Consider the following 26,643-nt stretch of genomic DNA (forward strand, 5'->3'; position numbering starts at 1 on the left):
ACTCTCAGAATGCAGCATTCCCACCTGCAGAGTAATGGATTCGGTGATGAGTTGGATGGGGCGTTGTAAGAGACCCCCATCCACGGCAGCAACAGACAAGGGTACAGACAGAGGTTTGGTGGGGATGTGGTATTTCTCTACCAGGGACTGTGAAATAAGATTCCCGGCTGCTCCAGAGTCAAGTTGGGCTAGTTCGAAATAACGTTCCTCCCCGCAGACAATTGAGACTGACAACAGCAGAGATGGAGAGGATTTATTCTTGTCTAGGTCGACCTCTCTGAGCGAACCTAGACACAGGCGTTTCCCGACCTCTCCGGGCAGGCACGGATCCGGTGCTCCTTACTGCCACAGTAGAAGCAGCTCCCCTCGGCACGGCGTAAGTCCTGACGGGTTTTGACCATCTTGGTCTGGTCGACCTGCATAGGCTCAGGAGAGTGTACCTGGGAAGAGACGGAGGGAGTGACGGGTCTCTGAAAAGTAGGAGCTAGACGTGGAAACCTCCTCTCACGGGTGACCTCTTTGGCACGCTCCTGGAACCGTAGGTCAATCTGGGTGGCAAGAGTTATTAGGTCATCGAAGGTGGTAGGAATGTCCCGACCGGCAAGTTCATCTTTAATACGGCCGGACAGACCCTCCCAGAAGACGGATACCAGAGCGTCGTTATCCCAGGCCAGCTCCGAGGCAAGGGTACGGAACCGTATGGCATATTGGCCCACGGTGAGACTTCCCTGATGGAGGCGTAGCAGTGATGATGCGGATGAGGTCTTCCGTCCGGGTTCGTCGAAGACTTTCCGGAAAGCCGTGAGAAAGGCAGGCAAGTCGGACACCAGGGGGTCTCCTCTCTCCTATAGAGGATTTAGCCAGGCCAGGGCCTCCCCGGTGAGATGGGACATGATGAAGGCAATTTTGGCCCGGTCGGAGTTAAACTGGTGGGACAGGAGTTCAAAGTGCAGGGTGCACTGATTTATGAAGCCCCGAGCCTGGGCGGAGTCGCCTCCGAAGCGAGGAGGTGCAGAAAGCCGGGGTCCGGAGTAGGATACCACAGTATTGGTGGGCAGCGGAGCTGCCGGATTGCGAGTCATGGCACTGGCGGAGGTTGCTGGCGGAGCAGTCAGAGAGTCCAGGCGAGAATTGACATTCCGCAGGTGACCCAGGATGGACTCCTGTTGGGACCTCTGACGGGACAGTTCATGACACAGGTCAGAGAGCGAGGGAGCTTGGGTGCCACCGGGTTCCAGGGCCCGAGCAAACTGTAACGGGTCTGGGAGGCGGAACCTCTGAGCTACTATACAAGGGGGCGGTCCTTGTAAGGGAGCGGGTGGCGACCAGGGAAGACGGGCAGGCAGTCACAGCAGGTGACCGGGATAGTCTCTGAGAGAACGGGCTGGAGGTCACGGCAAGTGACCGGGGCAGTCTCTGGATGAACGGGCAGGAGGTCACGGCAAGTGACCGGGGCAGTCTCTGGATGAACAGGCAGGAGGTCACAGCAAGTGACCGGGGCAGTCTCTGGGTAAAGGGTAGGTACGACCTGTGATGGCAGAGCCTCCAGGTAGGCTAGCAGGCAGATGGTTGATGTGTGCTCCCAGGTGAGCAAGCGAGAGTCTCTGGAATGGTAGGTGGTCACAGCACGTGACGACGGAGCCTCCAGGTAGGCTAGCAGGCAGGTAACAGGTGTGCGCTCCCAGGTGAGCGGGCAGGAGTCTCTGGAATGGCAGGTGGTCACAGCACGTGACGGCGGAGCCTCCAGGTAGGCTAGCAGGCAGGTAACAGGTGTGCGCTCCCAGGTGAGCAGGCAGGAGTCTCTGGAATGGCAGGTGGTCACAGCACGTGACGGCGGAGCCTCCAGGAAGGCTAGCAGGCAGGTAACAGGTGTGCGCTCCCAGGTGAGCGGGCAGGAGTCTCTGGAATGGCAGGTGGTCACAGCACGTGACGGCGGAGCCTCCAGGTAGGCTAGCAGGCAGGTAGCTGATGTGCGCTCCCAGGTGAGCGGGCAAGCTGGTCCATAGACAGACTGACAGGAGTTGGAGGGCAGACCGTCGGACCTCAGGCTAGCAGGCAGGTAAGTAGAATATCAGGCAGGAATCAGACAGCAAACTGGCAGGAATCTGGCAGGTAACTGGCAACGGGACCTGAGGGCTGAAGCAGAGTAGTGAACAGTGCAACAACATTGCTTGGGCACCTCCATTTTGGAGGAGGTGCCTTTTATATGGTGAAGTCCTCCGGCCATTGGCCGGGGACTCCTTAGGACGGCGCGCGCGGCCCCTTTAAGAGGGAGGGAGCGCGCGCGCCCTAAGCACAGTGGCCGGGAAGGAGCGCGCGCTGCCAGCAGAGCGGGAGGAGGACGCCGGGTTAGGAGCAGAGAGGTGAGGGGAACAGCGTCCCTGTCTAGCAGAGGGCAGGGACGCCGGCGCTACAGCCGTGCCCTCAACAACGCAGTTACCGGGAAAGTCCACCTAACCACGGTCACATGCGCGCCGTCACGTGCTCTGACGTCATGCAGGTCCTGCTGTGCTATCACGAGACGCCTGCCACAGGTCTTTCCCGCCTTCCGCAGGCTGGCGACGGAAGACGCTGAGCGCAAGGGAGCACAGCTGGTCTCTGGCCGGGACCCTGTCATACTCCCTGCGCTCCTCTCATCCCCCCCCCCCTCTTCTCCCCTCCTCTACTGCCCTCCTTACCTCCGCTGCCAACGGAGACTCCTAGGATCTTACCTGCAAGACGCTAACCACTCTCTGTCAGTGGGACTCATCCTGACAGACAACTAACTTTAAGTCACGGAGCTCCACTCCCACAAGGACTAAACTATAGAGTGCACACACTGCATATGTACTAGACTGTACACCAGCAACGCTACCTATGCAAAATACTTTTACCTAGGGTACAGTATCATCTGTAACCACTTTCCTGACTGTGACCACTACTACTAGTGAGCTAAAAGGACAAGCAGACTCCAAGTGCACAAAACCTTAGCACACACACTGCTTTCCTGACCACGGCTACTACCATTAGTGAGTCAAAAAGGCAAAGTATATCGTCAAGCATCTAAACTCAAGAGGTAACATTAAATTACCCCACCGGCATTATTTATGACCCATACCATTTGCCTTTCCACGGTATATATTAATTATCTTCAACCAGTACCTTTTAGGTAATCCCAGCGCAAAAAGCGGCCTATGATCCAGGACCGGCAAAACAACAACCTACACTGCCGAAACTCTCACGTACATCCTGGGAATCTACAAAAGTCCTCTTACAGGTAAACCAATACACCCTGACTCCTGTGACACTCTACTTCCAAATTTTAACGTACACTTCACATTTACCTACAGCAACTCCTAATCTTGGTGTCCAAAACGAAGGCACAAACAATACCCGTCTAGATCAACCCTGTTCATCTTCACCGTGAATTCCACCTGGACCGACAACAGGTAAATCACCTTCCCCCCCAACTAGGAGGACATCTAACCCATTGCCATAGGAACCATAGGTTCACGAAAAAACCCTTGTAACTATCTTTTTCTTCACCTAGAAAACATCCAGATCACAACTGGCTAATAAGCAAAACATGCCAATACCACAAGGTACCCACAAAGAACCCCTACCACAAAGGACCAACCAATTTTAATTGTAGTTTTTAATCTTTTACTACATCCTGTGATGATTTTATATGATACTTTATGTGATACTAAATTGAAAATAAAATATATCTTTTAAAACTGAACTCTGCATCAGAATATTTTACCCTCCCCCTAAACCCCCCCTCCAACCCCACCTATTACGGCCAAACTATACCAGCGCAGGATCACTTCCATTTTGTTTGTACATTGGATCTTTTCCAATTTCGTCCACCCGTGGTAGGTTGACTATCCTTTGCGGCAGGTAAATCTAGGTCCACCTACCAGCGCCCACACACCACACTAGTGACGTTTCTCAAATCCTCCCCGGAGCTGCCAGATCTGCTTGTTAAAGTACGATGCCTGTGTACCCATTTTAGAAAGTCAGCTACAGCTTCCGCCGCCCTTGCCGTGTTTCAGCAGCGTTTGCAGCTTGCGGCTCACAGACTGGTGTGTGATGTCCCCACGCATTGGAACTCTACACTGCAGATGTTGGGAAGGATTTGTGAGCAGAAGAGGGCAGTTGTTGAGTACCAGCATCAACAAGGCCGTCGGTATTCAGTTCAGACTCCACACATAAGACCTCAGGAGTGGACATGGATGTCAGACATATGTACCATCCTCCAAAACTTTGAGGACTCCACTAAGATGGTGAGCGGCGATGACTCCATAATTAGCGTCACCATCCCGCTTCTCTGTCTTCTGAAACGCTCTCTGCTCACAATCAAAGAGGATGCATTGCAGGCGGAGCACGATGAGATGGAGCAAGGAACCATACAGGATGATTACACACAGCCAAGCCTCATCTCATCCTAATGTGGATTGTGTGACAATGAGGAAGAGGAGAAGGAGGAGGAGGAAGGACAGGAGCTAGTTTCATGCACTATAGATGGTACTGCCTGCACAGCTGTCATACCGTCTGTTCAGCGTAGATGGCCAGAGGACAGAGAAGAGGAGGAGGAGAAGGAGAGCATGGTCAGTCATCCTCTTGGTGAGGATACGGAAGTCTTGCCTGTTAGTAGTCTGGCACGCATGGCTGACTTTATGTTACACTGCCTTTCCCATGACCCTCACGTTCTCAAATTTTTGGTTGACAGTCATTACTGGTTGGTGACTCTTCTAGACCCACGCTGCAAGGAGAACTTTATATCTCTTATTCCTGATGCAGACACGTCTACAAAAATGTGGATGTACCAGAAGGCCCTTGTTGCAGAACTATTAAAAAAATTCCCATCTGAAAACGCTGACGGCAGAGGGCACACTTCGTTGGACAACCAAGGAATACAGGCGAGAGAGACACAACTTCAATCCAGCAGAGGCAGGGGAACACTGTCAAAGTTCTGGGAGAGTTTTCTCAGATCCTCCCATCGCACAGGTCCTGAGGCGCGGGGTACTCTCATAATGAGTGCAAAGTTTTGGAAGATGCTGAGGGAGTACCTTGCCGACCGTACCAACATCCGCTGTGATTCCTCTGTACCTTATAATTTTTGGGTATCCAAGCTGGATATGTGGAATGAACTGGCTCTCTATGCCTTGGAGGTCCTGGCCTGCCCTGCCGCCAGCATTTTATCAGAGCGGGTCCCTAGTGCCTCTGGTGGAATTATAACTGATAAGCACATGCGCCTGTCAACTGAAAATGCTGACAGGCTGACTCTTATAAAAATGAACAAGGGCTGGATTGGGCCAGACTTCTCAACACCACCGAATGATAGCAGAGTAACATAAACTCAAATCCAGTGTCTTTTCTTGGGAGGTATATTCCCATGCACCTTTTCACACCCACACATGGGTATACGCTTCCTGATTTTGGCTATTTGCTCTTGTCCTCCTCGTTCTCCTCATCCTCCACCACCATATCACCAGGGTGACTGTGGTCCGTGATGAAACACACACATGATTTTTTTAAAGGGTGTTTATGATGCCCGTAAAATAAAAAAAATTATACAATATGTTCATGTAAAACCCCCAGGGGTAAATGTTTGTCAGCCTATACACTTGTGCACGGGCATTACAAGTATAGGAGGCCCGCTCCTTTCTAATGGGAACATTTTTTTATGAGGCCCTCCTCCATGTCTCTTCCAAGGGCATTGAAGTGCCTCCAAAATTTTGTCAGCCCTTGCATTCACTGCAAAGGCCAACACTATGGGAGACTTTCTCCTTTCTAATGGGAATTTGTTGTTACTGTGGCCCTGCTCTATGTCTCTTTAAATTGTTAGGGCGATTTTCCCTAAATTTGGTCAGCCGCTGGACTCACTGCATACCCTATAACTGTATAGCAGACTCTCCCCTTTCTAATGGGAATTTGTCGCTACTCTGGCCCTGCTCTATGCGTCTTTAATTTCTTAGTGGGGTTTTTCCTAAATTTATTCAGCCGTTGGACTCACTGCATACCCTATAACTGTATAGCAGACTCTCTCCATTCTTATGGGAATTTGTCGTTACTGTGGCCCTGCTCTATGTGTCTTTAAATTCTTAGTGGGTTTTTTTCCTAAAATTGGTCAGCCGTTGGACTCACTGCATAACCTATAACTGTATAGCAGACTCTCTCATTTCTAATGGGAACATGTCGTACCTTGTTACTGTGGCCCTGCTCTATGTGTCTTTAAATTCTTAGTGTTTTTTTTTCCTAAAATTGGTCAGCAGTTGGACTCACTGCATACCCTATAACTGTATAGCAGACTCTCTCCTTTCTAATGGGAATTTGTTGTTACTGTAACCCTGCTCTATATGTCTTTAAATTCTTAGTGGGGTTTTTCCCAAATTTTGGCAGCACTTGCATTCACTGCATAGGCCAACACTATGGGAGACTCTCTCCTTTCTTTTTCTTTTAAATATCTTTTTATTAGAATTTTATAAAGAGGATTAAGAATTTGAGCAATATCACATATTTGATAAGCAATTCAATAGAATTTTATCATATAGAATGCAAAGAACAATTGAACAGTATTCACCAGATTCAGACAATCAACAGAAGGTTACAGATATATAGATGGATATAGAGAAGAGCAGTTAATTATCTTAAATATACCATAGTCCGAAACTGTGATCACTTAATATTGTAACGAGGCCGGGAGGTGGAACCTCTGAGCTGCAATACAAAGGGGAAGTCCTTGTAAGGAAGCGGGTGACTCCCAGGGAAGGCAAGCAGGTAGACACAGCAAGTGACGGGGACAGTCTCTGGGTAAGCAGGCAGGTGGTCACAGCAAGTGACGGGGACAGTCTCTGGGTAGACAGGCAGGTGGTCACGGCAAGTGACGGGGACTGTCTCTGGGTAGACAGGCAGGTGGTCACGGCAAGTGACGGGGACTGTCTCTGGGTAGACAGGCAGGTGGTCACGGCAAGGGACGGGGAGAGTCTCTGGGTAGACAGGCAGGTGGTCACGGCAAGTGACGGCAGGATCTCCAGGCAGGCTGGCAGAAAGCAAGCAGGTGCTCCCAGGAAAGCGGGCAGACAGACGAGGCAGATAACTGACAGGAAGCTGGCGGGCGCTCCCAGGTGAGCGGGTTGACGGAGACAGCAGGTAACAGGCAGGTAAATGGTGGATGCTCCAAGGTGAGCGGTCTGACAGACGAGGCAGGTGACAGGTAGGTAACTGGTGGACGCTCCCAGGTGAGCGGTCAGAGAGACAACATAGTTTTTAAAGCCGAATAAAGACTTGCGTCCATCAAGTTCGACCTGTTAGTTCTGTAATTGCTAAAGTTGATCCAGAGGAGGGCAAAAACCCCAAATGATTTAGCCAATCTTCACCTGAGGAAAAATTCCCTCCCGACTCTGAAACCAGCAGTCAGAATAAATCCCTGTATCAACCTACTATTTTATTTTATTTTTAAGTATACGCTGAAATCTGCCTGGTATCTAGAAATGCATCCAGTCCCCGCTTGAACTGGTGTAGTGAATCCGACATTACCGTCTCCTCACTCAGTGAATTCCATATTCTCACTGCTCTTACCGTAAAGAACCCCTTCCTATGCTGGTGCTGAAACCTTTTCTCTTCCAGTCTTAGTGAATGCCCTCTTGTTACCGTAATATCCCTCCTTTTGAACAAATCCCGGGCAAGATCTCTATACTGTCCCCTAACATATTTGTACACATTTATTATGTCCCCCCTCAACCTTCTCTTTTCCAGGCTGAATAGTCCTAGTTTTGCCAACCTCTCTGGGTATTGCAGTCCCTCCATTCCCTTTATTAATTTTGTTGCCCTCCTTTGTACCTTTTAAAGCTCATTTATATCCTTTCTATATATTGGGGCCCATAACTGAGCACAGTATTCCAAGTGTGGTCTGACCAGTGCTTTATACAGTGGAAGAACAATGTTCTCATCCTTTGCAGCTATACCTCTTCTGATACATCCCATTACCCTGTTTGCCCTTACAGCAGCGGCCTGACTTTGGGCACTCCAATTTAGTTTGCTATCAATCAAGATGCCCAAGTCCTTCTCCATCTCTGAATTCCCCAATGATTTTCCATTCAGTGAGTACTGGTGACTTCCATTTTTCCTTCCCATATGTATGACCTTACATTTCTCCTCGTTAAACCTCATTTGCCATTTAATGCTCCACCTACCCAGCTTATCCAAATCCCTCTGTAGATCTGCACTGTCCTCTTTTGTATTAATTGTTTTACATAACTTTGTGTCATCTGCAAATATTGATATTTTACTATTTATCCCGTTGACTATGTCGTTAATAAAGATATTAAATAACATTGGGTCTAGTACAGACCCCTGTGGTACCCCACTAGTGACGCTTACCCAATCTGAGTATATTCCATTTATAACCACCCACTGCCTTCTATCCTTTAGCCAGTTAGCTACCCATTTGCAGACATTTTCCCCCAGCCCCATTATTCTCATTTTGTATACCAACCTATTATGTGGCACGCTATCGAACGCTTTTGAGAAGTCGAGATACATGACATCCACTGGTTCCCCGTGATCTACTCGAGAGCTAACCTCCTCGTAGAAGTCAATCAGGTTTGTTTGGCAGGAGCGATCCCTCATGAATCCATGTTGGTTCGGGATTAAAAGATTATTAGCATCAAGATGCTCCATAATTGCCTCTTTAATGAAGCTTTCAAAAATTTTGCCCACAACGGACGTCAGACTCACAGGCCGATAGTTTCCGGCGTCACTTTTCGCTCCCTTTTTGAATATTGGCACTACATTCGCCTGTCGCCAATCAAGTGGTACAGACCCAATCTCAACAGAGTCCTTAAATATAAGATATAACGGTCTGTCTATCACATTACTTAGTTCCCTTAGTACCCGTGGGTGTATGCCATCAGGTCCTGGTGATTTGTTTATTTTAATGTTACTGAGGCGTTTCTGTACCTCAACTTGGGTTAGATTAGTCATACTTAGTGGAGGATTAAGCTTGTCACTTCTCATTTCTCCTGTTAGTTCTATTTCCTTTGTGAAAGTTGTCGAAAAAAAATTATTTTATAGATTAGCTTTATCCTCATCTTTCTCTATGATTTTGCCTTCCTCACTTTTTATCGGTCCAATATTATCCGATTTAATCCTTTTACTATTTATATACGTAAAGAACAGTTTGGGATTTGATCTACTTTCCCTAGCAATACGTTTCTCTGTTTCCTCCTTCGCTATTTTTATTTGTTTTTTACAGGTTCTCGTTTTTTCCTTGTAACACATTAGTGCCTCCTTACTGTTTTCCTGTTTTAATCTCTTGAATGCCTCTTTTTTGCTATTTAACGCCCCTTTTACGTTCTTGTTCAACCATATTGGTTTCCTCTTATTTCTGGCCCCTTTATTCCCATATGGTATATACCTCTCGCACTGAGTGTTCAGAATTCTTTTGAAGGTTTCCCATTTACTATTCGTATTCCATTGATTAAGTACTTTGTCCTAGTCAATAAGTTGAAGGTTTTCTATCAGCTGATCAAACTTCGCCCTCCTAAAGTTTAATGTTTTTGTTGTTCCCTTATTGATAACCCTACTGAAGGGCATTTTGAAGTCCATAATATTATGATCGCTATTACCTAGGTGCCCCCCTATCTGTACCTCAGTTATTCTATCAGGCCTATTAGTCAATATTAAGTCCAACACGGCCTTCCCTCTCGTTGGTTCCTGCACTAGTTGGGAGAGATAATTATCCTTAATATTTGTCAAGAACCTTTTTCCTTTCTGAGATCTACAGGTTTCTGTTTCCCAGTCAATATCCGGGTAGTTGAAATCCCCCATTACAATCACTTCATTATGTTTTGCTACTTTGTCTATTTGTCCTAATAGCAGATTCTCATTCTCCTCTGTTATATTTGGTGGCTTATAGCAGACCCCCAGTAATATTTTATTATTATTTTTTGCCCCCTCTATCTCTACCCACATGGACTCGACCCCCTCTTCTCCCTCTCCTACATCTTCCCTTAGTCTGGGTTTTAGACATGACTTTACATATAAGCAGACTCCTCCGCCTTTCCCATGTTTCCGGTCCATTCTAAATAAACTATAATCTAATAAATTTACCGCCCAGTCGTAGCTATCATCTAGCCAAGTCTCTGTTATACCTACGATGTCATACCTCTCCTCCGATATAAGCGCCCGCAGCTCATTCGCCTTATTGGTCAGGCTTCTTGCGTTGGTCAGCATGCAAGATAAAACTTTGGGTTTATTTAGCATCCTATTCTTCTCTAACGATCTAACTGTACTATGCCCACCCCCCTGTCCACCCTCATTATATTCACTTCTCCCCTTCCCCCTTGCTTGCCTCACATCCCACCTATTTCCTTGGTTTCCCCGCCCCGTCTCTAGTTTAAAAACTCCTCCAACCTATTAGCCATCTTCTCCCCAGCACCGCTACACCCTCCCCATTGAGGTGCAGCCCGTCCCTACGGTAGAGCCTGTAGCCGACCGCGAAGTCGGCCCAGTTCTCCATGAACCCAAACCCTTCTGCCTTGCACCAACTCTTTAGCCACTTATTCACGTCCCTAACTTCCCGTTGGCGCTCCTGTGTGGCTCGCGGGATTGGTAGTATTTCTGAGAAAACTACCTTGGAGGTCCTTGCCCTAAGCTTCCTACCTAGGTCCCTGAAATCATTTTTAAGGACCCTCCATCTACCACTCACTTTGTCATTGGTGCCGATGTGGACCATGACCGCTGGGTCTTCGAAAGCCCCACCCAGTAACCTGTCAACCCGATCCGCGATGTGCCGGACTCGAGCGCCAGGGAGGCAGCACACCGTTCGGCAATCCCGGTCTTTGTGACAGATTGCCCTGTCTGTCCCCCTAATAATAGAGTCACCCACTACCAGAACCTGTCTTACCTGCCCTTCACTTCCCCCCTCCCCCTCATTACTGGAGCATACACTCCCCCGGTGGTCAGAGGATCTGTCGTGCTCCAATAATGCCGGTTCTGAACCAGCCTTCCTATACTTCTTCCCTCTATCCCTCCTAACTGTTATCCAGCTCCCTGCCTGTCCAGCCTTCACTTCCCCTCTATGCTCCACCCCCAGTATTGACCCATTGAGTGTCTGCTCGGTGAGCAGCAAACTCCGTTCCATGTTGTCGATGCTCCTCAGTATCGCTATTTGAGCACTTAGATCCAGAATTTGGGCTTCCAAGTGCACGATATGCTCACATCTCTCGCAGCAGTATGGATCCTCGAGCGCTTGCTCACGGAATGCATACATTGTGCAAGATGTACACTGCACGGCTCCAGCCAACATGGACGTCATTCTAAATATGGGGATACAGTCAGTATATATATACAAGTACAAAACCCAATTGTTTATATATAGGTGTATGGACTGGGATCAATTAGGGATGTACAAGGCAGGTGAAAGGCAGGTAACTGACGGATAACAGGCTGGCAGGCAGGACGAGAAGTCAGGCTAGCAGCGGGACCTGAGGGCTGAAGCACAGGAAGACACAGTGCAAACAACTTTGCTCGGGCACCTCCATTTTGGAGGAGGTGCCTTATATATGGGAGATCCTCTGGCAATTGCCCAGGGACTCCTTAGGACGGCGCGTGCGGCCCCTTTGAGAGGGAGCGCGCGTGGCCCCTTTGAGAGGGAGCGCGCGCGCGCCCTAAGCACAGTGCCTGGGAAGCAGCGCGCGCTGCCAGCAGCACGGGAGGAGGACGCCGAGCACGGTGCAGAGAGGTGAGGGGAACGGAGTCTCTGCATAGCAGGGGGCAGAGACTCCCATGCTACTGTACCCCCCCTTTAGGCCCCCCCTTTCTTAGGCCAGAGAGAAATTTATCAAGGATGAGCGGGGCATGGATGTTCTCCCGGGGCTCCCATGTTCTCTCCTCAGGACCAAACCCCTTCCAATCCACTGGAAAAAAGGTCTTTCCTCTTACCCTCTTGATGGCCAGAATGTTCTCTACCTCAAACTCGTCTTCAGCGGAGACCGGAGCAGGAGGCGTACCTGTAGACTTGGAAAAAGAGTTAAGTACCACGGGTTTGAGGAGAGATACATGGAAGGAGTTGGGGATCCGCAAGTTGGCCGGGAGTTTCAATTTATAGGCCACCGGGTTGATTTGCTTGATAACTTCCAGTGGGCCGATGAACCGGGGCCCTAACTTGTAGGAAGGAATCTTGAGCCGGACATATTTGGACGAGAGCCAGACTTTATCTCCAGGACGGAATTGGGGCGGATCCAGACGTCTTTTGTCAGCCTGTTTCTTCATCCGCTCGGAGGACTGAAGAAGTGCGGATCTAGTACTCTCCCAAATGGAGGAGAATTTGCTAACAAGAGACTCCGCGGCCGGGTTGTCCACGGAGGTGGAGACGGGAAACGGGATCCGGGGATGTTGACTGTAGACTGTAAAAAATGGGGATTTGGAAGAGGATTCACTCTCGTGATTATTATAGGAGAATTCGGCCCATGGTAAAAGATCCACCCAGTCGGAATGGTGGGCATTAACAAAGTGCCGGAGGTAACTGGTTAAAATTTGGTTGACCCGCTCTACTTGACCATTGGACTGTGTGTGATAAGCAGAAGATAAGTCCAAGGTGACCCCCAGCAGTTTACATGTGGCTCTCCAGAAGCGAGAGGTGAACTGAACCCCTCGATCGGACACGATGTGGAGAGGAAGACCATGGAGACGGAAAATATGATGAATAAAGTCCTTAGCCAACTCAGATGCAGACGGAAGACCCAGCAGGGGAATGAAGTGAGCCATCTTAGAGAAGCGGTCAGCGACCACCCAAATGACCGTACAACCAGCAGAGACAGGGAGATCCATTATAAAGTCCATGGATATATGCTGCCACTGGGCAGCAGGTATGGGAAGAGGCAGAAGGCGGCCGGCTGGCAGATGTCTAGGAACCTTGTTGGGAGCGCAGGACGCACAGGCCGAGACAAAAGTCTATTACCTCCTTGCGCAGGGTAGGCCACCAGTAATGCCGGGTAATAAGCTGGAGGGTCTTCTTTTGGCCAGCATGGCCGGCTAGCTTAGACGAATGTCCCCAGTGCAGAACCTTCTCACGATCAGGTACTGTCACGAACGTCTTACCGAGTGGAAGATGATTCAGATCCACGGGGGCCACCTGCATTACCTTGGCGGGGTCGATGATGTGCTTTTGCTCCTCCTCAAGATCGGAGGACAGAAAGGATCGGGACAAGGCATCGGCTTTGATATTTTTGTCTGCCAGGCGGAAATGAAGAATGAAATAAAAGCGGGCGAAGAACAAGGACCACCGGATTACCGGATGAAGAGCCCCCTCGAGCAAGTAACGCCACTCTTCCAGTGCCAACTTAACGGCTAACAATTCTCGGTCTCCTATAGAATAATTGCGCTCAGACGAGGAGAAGAGTTTGGAGAAGAAGCCGCAGGTTACCATTCTCCCGGATGACGACTTTTGGGTGAGTACCGCTCTGGCTCCGGAGGAGGAAGCATCTACTTCTAAGAAGAATTGTTTGTTGCAGTCTGGACGGTGCAGCACAGAAGCGGAGGAGAAAGCTTGCTTCAAAGAAAGGAAGGCCTCCTCTGCCTCGGGCGGCCATTCTTTGGGACTAGCGCCCTTACGGGTGAGCGCGGAGATAGGGGCAGTCCGGGAAGAGAAGTGCGGAATGAAGAGGCGGTAGTAGTTGGCGAAGCCCAGGAACCGCTGAATAGCCTTCAACCCCTCCGGTCGGGGCCACTTCAGGATGGCAGAAAGTTTCTCAGGATCCATTCGTAGGCCGGTCTGGGAGATGACGTAGCCCAGAAATGGAAGCGAGGTCTGCTCAAAGAGGCACTTCTCAAATTTTGCGTAGAGGTGGTTTTGCCTGAGCCTGAGCAGGACTTGACGAACGTCCCTCCTGTGTGTGGGAAGATCCGGAGAGAAGATCAAGATGTCCACCACGCAGGAGTAGAGAAGGTCACGGAAGATGTCATTGACCAACTCTTGAAAGACGGCGGGAGCTTTACAGAGGCCGAAGGGCATTACGAGGTATTCACAGTGGCCGTCCCGGGTGTTGAATGCCGTCTTCCATTCATCCCCCCCCGATGGATACGGACCAGGTTATACGCCCCACGGAGATCCAGCTTGGTGAAGATTCTGGCACCCCTCAGACGGTCAAATAATTTAGGAATGAGCGGAAGAGGGTATTTATTCTTCACCGTGATCCGGTTAAGACCTCTATAGTCAATACAGGGACGGAGTGAACCATCCTTTTTTTTTAACGAAGAAGAAGCCTGCTCCCGCCGGGGAGGTAGATTTCCGGATAAATCCCCGGGCCAGATTTTCCTCGATATATTCAGACATGGCCCGGGTCTCGGCAGCGGACAACGGGTAAATACGCCCACGGGGTGGAGTAGCGCCGGGTACCAGGTCGATTGGGCAATCGTATGGTCTATGAGGGGGTAATGTCTCTGCTTCTTTCTTGTTGAAAACATCAGCATAAGACCAATAAGGGACCGGTAGGCCGGGTAGATTGGCTGGAGAAGGAGAGGGATGAGCAGGACGAACAGGAACTAAAAAAGTCTTATGGCAGTCCTGCCCCCAGTGTAGGACTTCTCCGGTCTGCCAATTCAGCACAGGTGCATGTCTCTGGAGCCAAGGTAGGCCTAACAAAAGGACGTGAGAGAGTCCAGGTAGAACATGGAAGAAGATCCTCTCAGAGTGCAGCATTCCCACCTGCAGAGTTATGGGTTCGGTGATGAGTTGGATGGTTTGCGGTAATAGACCCCCATCCACGGAGGCAACAGATAAGGGTTCAGCCAGAGGTTTAGTGGGAATGCGGTATTTTTCTACCAGGGACTGAGAAATGAGATTTCCGGCAGCTCCAGAATCAAGTTGAGCTAGTTCAAAGTAACGGTTCTCCCCGCAGATGATAGAGACCGACAGCATCAGAGATGGAGAGGGTTTACTCTTGTCTAGGACGACCTCTCTGAGCGATCCTAGACACAGGCGTTTCCCGGCCTCTCTGGGCAGGAACGGATCCGGTGCTCCTTACTGCCACAGTAGAAACAGCTCCCCTCGGCACGGCGTGACTCTTGAAGGGTTTTGACTATATTGGTCTGGTCGACCTGCATGGGCTCTGGCGAGTGCGCCCGGGGAGTTACAGATGAAGAGACGGGTCTCTGGAAAGTAGGAGCAAGGCGGGGAAACTTCCTCTCACGGGTGACCTCTTTGGTACGCTCCAGGAACCGGATGTCAATCCGGGTAGCAAGTGTCACCAAGTCATGCAGGGTGGTTCATCCTTAATCCGGCCGGATAGGCCCTCCCACAAGATGGACACCAGAGCCTCGTTATCCCAGGCAAGCTCGGAAGCAAGGGTATGGAACCGTATGGCATATTGGCCCACGGTGAGACTCCCTTGGCGGAGGCGTAGTAGAGAGGAGGCAGAAGAGGTCTTTCGTCCTGGTTCATCGAAGACTTTCCGGAAAGCCGTGAGAAAGGCTGGCAAGTTGGACACCAGGGGGTCTCCTCTCTCCCATAGAGGATTTAGCCAGGCCAGTGCCTCCCCAGTGAGATGGGACATGATGAAGGCCACTTTGGCCCGGTCGGTGGTGAACTGGTGTGCCAAAAGTTCGAAGTGCAGAGTGCACTGGTTAATGAAGCCCCATGCCAGGCCGGGGTCTCCACCAAAACGAGGCGGGGCGGAAAGGCGGGGACCGGGAAGGGATGCCATGGTATTGATGGGCAGCGACGCTGCCGGGGTTGTAGTTGTGCGAGTGGAAGCAGCTCCCGATGAGGCAGTCAGTGTGTCCAGGCGGGAGTTAACACTACGCAGGTGACTCAGGATGGACTCCTGTTGGGACCTCTGACGGGATAGTTCATGGCATAGGTCCGAGAGTGAGGGAGCTTGGGTGCCACCGGGTTCCATGGCCCGAGCAAGCTGTAACGAGGCCAGGAGGTGGAACCTCTGAGATGCAATACAAAGGGGAAGTCCTTGTAAGGAAGCGGGTGACTCCCAGGGAAGGCAAGCAGGTAGCCACAGCAAGTGACGGGGACAGTCTCTGGGTAAGCAGGCAGGTGGTCATGGCAAGTGACGGGGACAGTCTCTGGGTAGACAGGCAGGTGGTCATGGCAAGTGACGGGGATAGTCTTTGGGTAGACAGGCAGGTGGTCACGGCAAGTGACGGGGACAGTCTCTGGGTAGACAGGCAGGTGGTCACAGCAAGTGACGGCAGGATCTCCAGGCAGGCTGGCAGAAAGCAAGCAGGTGCTCCCAGGAGAGCGGGCAGACAGACGAGGCGGATACCTGACAGGAAGCTGGCGGGCGGTCCCAGGTGAGCGGGTTGACGGAGACAGCAGGTAACAGGCAGGTAAATGGTGGACGCTCCCAGGTGAGCGGTCTGACAGACGAGGCAGGTGACAGGCAGGTAACTGGTGGACGCTCCCAGGTGAGCGGTCTGACAGACAAGGCAGGTGACAGGCAGGTAACTGACGGATAACAGGCTGGCAGGCAGGACGAGAAGTCAGGCTAGCAGCGGGACCTGAGGGCTGAAGCACAGGAAGACACAGTGCAAACAACTTTGCTCGGGCACCTCCATTTTGGAGGAGGTGCCTTATATATGGGAGATCCTCCGGCAATTGGCCGGGGACTCCTTAGGACGGCGCGCGCGGCCCCTTTAAGAGAGAGGGAGCGCGCGCCCTAAGCACAGTGCCTGGGAAGCAGCGTGGGAGGAGGACGCCGAGCACGGAGCAGAGAGGTGAGGGGAACGGCATCTCTGCCTAGCAGGGGGCAGAGACGACGATGCTACAAATATGATGACAATATATCATGAAAATTTAATGTGAAAACCTGAGAATAAATAAGTAGGGAAAAAAACAAGAAAGGATAGAAGGGGGGGAGAGAGACTGAAAGAAGGGAAAGCAAAGGTAATTTGGGGATTTTTAAAGGAATAGTAGGTTAGAGGTTGGCTTGGGTTAAGTTAACGGTTTAAGTTGACTGAGCTAATGTTGTGCGATCTGTAATGTATCTGTGCCAAGGACGCCATGACATCGAGAACTGTTTATGCTTTTTATTCTTCCCAGCTAACCAGTTCTTCAAGTCTGTATATTTGCTCCACTTTATTTTCCCAAAGTAAAATATTTGGGGTTTTGTCAGATTTCCACATAGAGGGCACCAGGATTTTGACAGAGGTGAGGAGCTGTTTAAGAAGAGTTTGTTTTGGGGCGTGGCCTGAGCTTGAGGCTGAGAGGATGTGTGTCGCCTCAGCTCCTCTAAAATCATCCTTTTTTTTTTACTGATTTGGAGCCCTAAATATCTTAAAAAAGGCTCTCCCTCCTCCCCTCTGATACTAAGGGACCGAGCCTAACATCGCTGTGCGGTGCTCGTCCTTTTTTTCCCCGGTCCCGTGAACAGAACCGTCGGAACTGTAAAAGACACGGAGCCGCGGTCCTTTACTTCCCTCCACGGAGGCCCTCTTTCCCTCTGCCTTCCCTGGACCAGCGACAAAACAGGACTACCATGCCTTGATTTCCAGGGACGAGGACCGCAGATACCGACGCCACTATAGAGGTGCGCGGACCGGGTGAGTGAAGAGGGTGAGGAACACAGGCGGGTGCTCCGGCGCCATTCACCCCCCCCCCCGCTCCACTGCACTCTCTCACCTATCCTGCGTCCACAAGTTTAGTGAAGCGGGCGGTGCAGCTCAGACAACAGCGCGCACGATGGGTGGATATTGCCGGTGGCTCAGTGGGACTCACCTCCAAGGCTATCGAGGTTGGAGACGACGGCAGCTATATTCCCGCCTGCAGCGTCCTTCCTCCCCTCTTCTGAGACCGGCGCCGCACGTGCCTCCAGGAGGAGTTGAACGGAGGTTTCCTGCTGATCGCGGGAGATACCGACTCCGGAGACCTGCGGAGGAGTCAGAAAGCCCCGGTGAGTGGGAGAAGTGTGAGCTCTCAGGTGGTGGAGGGATCTATATTTTATGGCCATTTTACTTCCTCTCCCAAGAAGACACATACCCCACAGAGGTCTGCGACATAGGGAGGCAGCCCTGAGTAAAACCTCCTCCTCTACCTCCCTCACAAAGAAGTGAGGAACCTATTGTTCACTGGGAATTGGGGGGTTAAAAACTCTCTGCTTCAAAGGAGATAGAAATAGCCAGGCATCAACCTATCCCTAAAAAAAAAACAGTGAGCTACTGTCCTGATTGAACTGGGGATTAATCCCTAACTTTCAACTTTTCTGCTCAATCCTTTTATTACAAAAAAAAAGGGAGAGCACAGACTTTGTCCACAATCTGCCCATCAAGGAACATTACACAGGTATAGGGTGACATCTTGTGGCTGTTTTCATGCATTACAACTGTGTCTATATGACTCGCCGAGGGGGGGATATATGGGGGAGACTCAGTACCCAGGCCTCTACCACCTTGGGATGTCGTGGCAGTCGGCTCCCGGGCCCATCCTCTGGGTCACTCTTTAAAAGGGGTTTTAGTGTTGACAGTTTGTCTTGTGACGCCACCTGTGGTTTCTGGTAATAGTTACCTGCTCTGCAGTAGACCTCTGGGGGTGATGGGATGGCAGCTGGGATGTTTCTGCTCCCCACAGGCGGAGCAGGCCCCCGGGGCAGGGTTGATGGATGGGATGCAGTTGAGAGATGGCCCGGTCGGGTCAGGGGGAATGACGGACACGCACACAAGGGATTCGCTTCAGTACCTTTACTGGTGTAACAGCAGGTATGGTCCAGGGTACTTGCTAGGAAGGGTGCACTTCTGGACTTCTCCCCAGTGAGCGGGTATAAGGCCTCCTGATCCGTGTCTTCCTCTCCCTAAGCTTCTGGCCAGCCTGGAACTTAGCCTAGCTTCTGTGTTGTGTTGCTCTCTCACCTGACCGCTTGGTAGTAGGACTTTTCCTTGGCAACCACTATCCCTGGACGCCAGGGCCTTCATGGTTCCTAGTCCTGTATTTGATGGTAGCTTCAGGATGATCAGGGGTCTGGAAGCCTCCTGGTATGCCGGTATTCCCTACTGGGTATAGAGGACCCTGTAGGCGCGGACCCGGTGTCCGGATTGTGTCTTGGGGTGAGCCTGTAATGCTCCTCTGCCCCCCTCAACTCCTCTCTCCTCGCCTCGGCCACACTCCGGGCCCTCAGAACACAGCAGCTCACGTGTTGCTTCTTCACTGGTCTAAGTGCCATCACACTGTCTCACTACCTAATTCCACCCTCCGTATATATATCCCTAACAGGGCTTCCTCTGGTGGCATGAGGTGGAAGGGTGGAGGTGTTTGTTTGTAGTGTACAATTTCATACTTCTGGACAGAAGCATTTTAAAACAGGTAACAATAATAACAATAATAATAACAGCAATAACAATAACCATGTTACAGTCAGTACAAAAACCTTTCAATTGTACTCTAATAGTTATTTGACTGGAAAATTACAATGACTGCAATTCATATAGGTAATTTGGGAAAATCTGAGAAAATATTATTTGCATAATAATTTGGAACACAGTGTATTTACAATGGAAAGTTTTTCGGTTATTCACCGTCCATAACCTACAGTCTTCATACCCTTACGGGTAACTAAAGGCACATATTTTCAGTTCACACAAATAAATAACGTAGGCAATACCCAACTGGGTAACTATTTACAATATAGGCATTTTGTATTTATTCCCTATACCTGGCAGGGATTTGGCCTTGTGTGCTGCGTGTGGACCTTCGTAGCACTGGGGTGATACTGGTGTCTGTGCATGCATTCTCTGTTAACCAATCAGGTGTATGTGCTGGTAGATTATAAAACTGCCTCAATCTCTCTATGGGACTGGCAAGTACACTGTTTACTGGGCCTTCATGCTCTGCCTTAACGGGTGATCCTCCTCTTACTGTGGACTTTTCTTGCTCCTGAGCAGGTTCTTCTAGGGCGCTCACAGGTTCGTCTTGTGGTGGAGGCTCTTCTGGTGGTTGACAGAAGTGTATTACTGGTATAATTACTGCTCTATCAAGTTGAGTCCAGTCCGCAGGGAAGTCTCTTAGAACTGTATGAAGTATATTTTCCTTGGGTTTCTCCGGTATTACAAGAGGTGCTTCTTCCTCCGATGTCTTCAGTAGACCTGGGCACAATTTCAAGTGGTCTCTTGAGACTGTTGCTGTTGTTTTACCTCCATCCTTGCTGATCAGGCAGGTTTTGGTGTTGTCAAATTTTGAAATCAACACTGTGTAAGGCTCTCTTTCCCACTGGTCATCGAGCTTGTGACCTCTTCTTTTCCGCTTTAGCACTATCTCTCCGGGCGCCAAGGGTTCTGCTGGTGCGTGCTAGTTTTACTGCTCTTCTTGTCTTTCCCTCACCTTGTTTAGACTGTCTTCAACACAGGCCTGTACTTTCCTGTACTGCTCTTGCCGACTTGTGTCCCAATCTTCAGTGGACGTATCTGCAGCAGGTTCTACTTCTCCGAGCTCCAGGTACATGGGCAATTTTCCAGGTCTTGCTCTCATGAGGTACGCTGGGGTACAATTAGTAGAACTCACAGGTATGTGGTTATACAGGTCCACTAGGTCAGGTAGTTTTTGTGGCCACTGGTTCTTCCCTTCCAAAGGTAGGGTTTTTAACAGGTCTATAACGATGTTATTCATTTTCTCGCACACCGTTGGTTTGCGGATGATATGGTGTAGTCCAGATCTTCTTGCATCCATACAGGTGACAGAATTCCTTGAATAGCTCAGCTTCAAAAGCAGGGCCTTGATCTTTTAGCATCTTGTCCGGATATCCATGGGGTCTGCAGAAGTAGGCTTGGAACGTTCTTGCTGCAGTTTCTGCTGTCAGATCCTTGACAGGGGCTACCACCAGGAACCGGGAATAGTGATCCTCCATCTTCAGGGCATAGGAATAGCCTGATCTGCTGGGCGACAGTTTGACGTGATCCACAGCGACTATCTCCAGGGGCTGAGTTGTTTTGATGGACTGAAAGGGTGCTTTCTGGCTGCCGTAGTCTTTCCTTCTGAGGTTACAGGGCCCACAATTCCCGCACTATCTTTCTATGGAGCTCCGCATTCCAACCCAATAGAACCGGTCCTTCAGCAGGGTTTCCAGCTTCTTCCAGCCAAAGTAACCTGCTTGGTCATGGTAGGCCTCTAACACCATCTGGATATCCGTCCTGGGTACAACAATCTGCCACACCATTTCATGGGCTCTGGGGTTGACATACCTTCTGTACAGCTTTTCTCTGTAGATGAACAGCCGGCTTCTCTCATTCCACAGGTTTTGGCTTGTGGAGGAGCATCCTTCTTCAGGTGAGAACCTTCTTGGGTTATCAGTCCTTTGATGAGGCTGACAACCGGGTCACTGTCCTGGGTCTCATTCCAGCTGTGATGAGGTAAAGGATTCAGCGTCCTACCATGACGTCTTCTGGAGGCGGGTTGCTCGTGGACCACTCCGCTTCTGTGAAAAGCAGGTAATTCACCTTCTTTTAGGTCATCCACTTCATCCTCGGTGTCTGACTGGTGGGGCATTCTTGACAGAGCATCAGCATTGGTGTTCTTGTGACCTGCCCAGTACTTGATTGTGAACTGATAATTCGACAGCCTGGCCACCCAACACTGTTCCATGGCTCCCAACCTGGCTGTCTCCACGTGTGTCAAGGGATTATTGTCGGTTAAGGCTGTGAATTTGGTTGAGGCTAGTTAATTCTTGAATCTTTCAGTGATAGCCCAGACCAAGACCAGGAACTCCAGCTTGAAGGAACTGTAATTCTCTGGGTTCCTCTCAGTAGGGTGAAGATTCCTACTGGCATAGGCAATTACCTTTTCTCTGCCGTTTTGCTTCTGGGACAAACAGCTCCCAGTCCCTCATTGCTGACGTCGGTGTACAACAGGAAAGGTTGGCTGTAGTCGGGGTAAGCCAGGATTTCCTCACCGGTTAGGACTTCCTTCATTGATGCAAAGGACTCAGTCTGCTCTTTGCCCCACTGGAATGGGGAACTTTTGCCTCTTTTGGACTGTCCTACCAGGAGATCTTGTAGAGGTGCCACCTTTTTGGTATAGTCCTTAATGAACCTCCTGTAGTACCCGACCAGTCCCAGAAATTGACGTACTTCTTTGATGTTCCTTGGTTTGGGCCACTTCTGGATGGCAGTGACCTTTTCCGGGTCTGGTGCTACTCCCTCTGAGCTGACTACATGTCCCAGGTACTGAACCATCTGTTTGAGCAGGTGGCACTTAGAAGGTTTTAGTTTCATCCCATACCGGGACAATGCCTCAAATACCTCCGCCAGGTGCTTTAGATGGTCTTCATATGTCCTCGAGTAAACTATAACGTCATCCAGTTATAGCAGCACTATCTCAAAGTTATGGTGTCCGAAGCAACACTCCATCAAGCTCTGGAACATTCCGGGTCCATTGCAGAGTCCAAATGGCATGCTGTTGAATTCGCACAATCCCATCGGAGTGGTGAAGGCTGTCTTCTCCCGGTCTTACTCAGCAACAGAGACTTGCCAGTACCCGCTAGTGAGATCCAATGTAGAGAAATAATTGGCAGATTTTAGTGCAGCCAGAGATTGCTCTATATGGGGCAAAGGGTATGCATCTTTATGTGTTATTCGATTAATTTGTCTGTAATCTACACACATCCTCATGCTACCGTCCTTCTTTCTGACCAGGACCAGGGGAGCTGCTCAGGAGCTACAGCTATCCCTTACTACCCCTGCCTTTTTCATGTCATGCAACATTTCTTTGGCTTTTTGGTAATGTGCTGGTGGTATGGGTCTGTAACGCTCCTTAATGGGTGGATGGTTACCGGTGGGTATGTTGTGTTGTACCCCTTTAACCCTTCCAAAATCAAGTGGGTGTTTATTAAACACCTGTTCATATTCCTGAACCACTCTGTAAACACCGTGTTTCTGATGGACAGGAGTGGCGTCAGTCCCAACATGGAGCTGTTGACACCATTTCTCCAGCTGAGTTTCGGAGTCATTGTCCTCCACTGTATCCGGTGAGGTCAAGGATTCCACTGTGTATATGGCGTCATTATTCACAGTATACAGTCTGGCAACAGTGGCGTATTGTGGCAATTTTACTTCCTCCTCCCCACAATTTAGAAGATGTACGGGTACCCTCCCATTGCGTACATCATCTACCCCTCTAGCAGTTAGGAGTGTAGGTCTGTGCTCTGAGTTGATGGGCTCTACTACCTCCTGGTAGTTCTGTCCCTTGAGACCTATTGCTGCCCTACACCAAATCAGCATTTCACTCATTGGGGGAATCACAATGGGTATCGGGTCTGTCACCCGTACATTATCAATCTCACCACCTGTTAGTTTTACCTGTTGCTGGTACAGGAGGGCGCGAATTTCCTTCTGGAGCACCTTCCTCTGCCCTGGTTTGGCAGTGTCAGCAATCTGTTGGAGTAAAAGCAACACTTCTCCCAAACAGTTACCAACAACATTTGTGCCAAGTATCATATATGGATTTGTATCACCAGGGTTAGACTCTATGACAATCAGTCCTTGGTCCTTTAGTTCCACTCTCCCCACCTTCACTGTCACGTCCTTAACCCCTACTAGGTTAAGAGGAAGGCCATTGGAGGCATACACAGAGAGATTTGGGTCTGGCGGGTGGAGGTCATCTATGGACTAGTACCTTTTGTAGAGGACATCAGTTATGATGGTTACCTGTGAGCCGGAGTCCAGTAGTGCAGGTGTTGCTATGCCTTCCAGCATGATGGATAGGAAAGGCCTTCCTCCTATGAACTGGTCATACCAGCTTGATGGGCCTGGTTGATCTACTCCTGGGTGTCGGCCCTTGGCCCCAGGGTTTCCCCGTTTAAAGGACAGATCCGCGCGGTGTGGCCTGCCTTGTGGCAACGGTAGCAGATGAGTTCTCCTGGAGGGCGACGATGGTCGTTGGACCTCCCACGGGGTTTCGTTGTCCTCCTTCTTCTCCTCATGCAGGGGACATCCTCAGGACAGTTGGCGAGTAGGATCCTTCCTTCCGGCTCGGGCTCCATCTGTAGCTGCAGGGCGCTCAGGACAGTGGTCAGGGTTTTACTTAGCTGACACACTTCAGAGCGCAGGCTGTCAAGCTCGCTAGGGGGCGCTGTTTGCACTTTTGTCTCAGCCGCTAATGAAGGGGCAGTGAATGCTGTGGGCACTGGGGTGGCCCCACCCTGGTAACGATGGATAGCATTATCTGATGTTTCCAGGGGCTGAAGGCCCTTAATTGCCATATCCTTCAGGGTGTCAAAGGTGGCATTTGGATGATCCAAGGCCCACCACCGTACAGTTCGGCTCTCCTCCTGGGACGTTAACCCCTGGATGAATTGTTCTGTCAGCATTTTGTTCTCATCATGTATGCTGGCTGGAATAACCTGTTTCAGAACCCGCAGTGCCTCTTGTAGACGCCAGGCATAGTCCCGGATACTGTCCTCAGATTTCTGGGTACAGTGGTAGAACCTCATCCGAAGATCTGTTTCAGTGCGGTTTTCAAAGACAGTTTTCAGTCTCTTAAATATGATAGATACTGATTCCTGGTCTGTGGCTGGCCAGGCTTCAACTTCCCGCTCTGCGGCACCAGTCAATTTTCCCAGCACAACAGCTGCTCTCTGTTTACCAGTCATTGAGTACATGTCCAGTACACCGCATATTTTCCTTTTGAATCCAGACAGGGTGTTTGGTTTGCCATCATACTGGGGAAGCCATTTCACTCCGGGAACGTACGGCAGGGCCATGGGTATCACTGGGGTAATGACCCCTGCCGAGTTGAGCATTGAGAGCATTAACCGGTGCTCCAGCATCTTGCTGGTCGTCGGCCATGGTTGCGCACCCCCTAGTAAACCGTAGCCTACCTCCTCTTTCTTATTCAGGTAGGCCGCAGCTCCGCAGACGATGGTCTCCTTCCAGGACCTGACGCTTCCTGGTGCTGAATCAGAGCGCGAGGCGGGGCTTGAGCTTCGCACTCTACCAAAGGTCACACCTCTCTGGTTCCCGCGGTTACACCCCTCTTCTTCCCACGTGGCGATGCGGTAATGGCGGCGATGTTCACCACAGTTCAAACACAGTTCAAATATAGCACACAGTACCCGGTGGCAACGGGCACAAAATCCTGTTCGTGACACCAGGAAGAGTGTGACTCGCCCAGGGGGGATATATGGGGGAGACTCATTACCCAGGCCTTTACCTCCTTGGGATGTCGCGACAGTCGGCTCCTGGGCCCATCCTCTGGGTCACTCTTTAAAAGGGGTTTTAGTGTTGACAGTTTGTCTCGTGACGCCACCTGTGGTTTCTGGTAATAGTTACCAGCGCTGCTGCCGACCTCCGGGGGTGATGGGATGGCAGCTGGGATGTTTCTGCTCCCCACAAGTGGAGCGGGCCCCCGGGGCAGGGTTGATGGATGGGATGCAGGTGAGAGATGGCCCGGTCGGGTCAGGGGGAATGATGGACATGCACATAGGGGATTCGCTTCAGTACCTTTACTTGTGTAATGGCATGTATGGTCCAGGGTACTTGCTAGGAAGGGTGCACTTCTGGACTTCTCCCCAGTGAGCGGGTATAAGGCCTCCTGATCTGTGTCTTCCTCTTCCTAAGCTTCTGGCCAGCCTGGAACTTAGCCTAGCTTCTGTGTTGTGTTGCTCTCTCACCTGACCGCTTGGTAGTAGGACTTTTCCTTGGCAACCACTATCCCTGGACGCCGGGGCCTTCGTGGCTCCTAGTCCTGTATTTGATGGTAGCTTCAGGATGATCAGGGGTCTGGAAGCCTCCTGGTATGCCAGTATTCCATACTGGGTATAGAGGACCCTGTAGGTGCGGACCCGGTGTCCGGATTGTGTCTTGTAGTGAGCCTGTAATGCTCCTCTGCCCCCCTCAACTCCTCTCTCTTCTCTCCTCGCCTCGGCCCTCGGTACACAACAGCTCACGTGTTGCTACTTCACTCCCTAACTCCACCCTCCGTATATATATCCCTAACAGGGCTCCCTCTGGTGGTATGGGGTGGAAGGGTGGAAGTGTTTGTTTGTAGTGAGGGCCACTTGTGGAGAAGTCCATCCATGCACCCTTTTGGGTCCTGTGGTACCTGTAGTAGCATGGTGCCACATATACACCCTGAAATACAGTGTCCAATCATTACACCGTTGTTAAACCTATACCTGCTATATATATACTCAACAACATTATCTGATGGACAAAATACTAAATAGAATGTAAAATTACCAAAATGGTAGACACTCTGAAAAAATAACACATAACAGGGAAAAAGAAGAAGGACAACATATATTTGAACTGAGTATAAATATCTCTTCTATACACCAAAATGGTCAAGATAGGTGGAGGTCCATCGAAAGACACCTCTAATGTCCAGAAGTCCTCAACTAGCAGAGACATGGATAAATACATCAAAAAATCTACACAACAACTTCCTATTAGTAAAAACACCCTAAATAGAGGAACTGCAGAGAGTCCTAACGTCCTAACGTACTTATGAAAGATACAGATGAAAGTGATCAGGAGGATATGTCCGGGGACCAGCCTCCAGTTTCCCGCTACTTTATACAAAGATCGCTTAAAAATGCCTTAGCCCACTTGTAAAGGATGTCCAGGACATTGAACAAGATTTGGGTCAGATTGGTGCAAGAGTCGAATCCCTAGAGAACACTAAGGAAGCTCTCTGTAGTTTCTCTTCTGCAGTAATCAAGAACTTTA

The sequence above is a fragment of the Phyllobates terribilis genome, unplaced genomic scaffold (assembly GCF_046119375.1).
Source record: "Phyllobates terribilis strain yellow unplaced genomic scaffold, ASM4611937v1 Scaffold_8__6_contigs__length_399053987, whole genome shotgun sequence".
Classification (NCBI taxonomy): Eukaryota; Metazoa; Chordata; class Amphibia; order Anura; family Dendrobatidae; genus Phyllobates; species Phyllobates terribilis.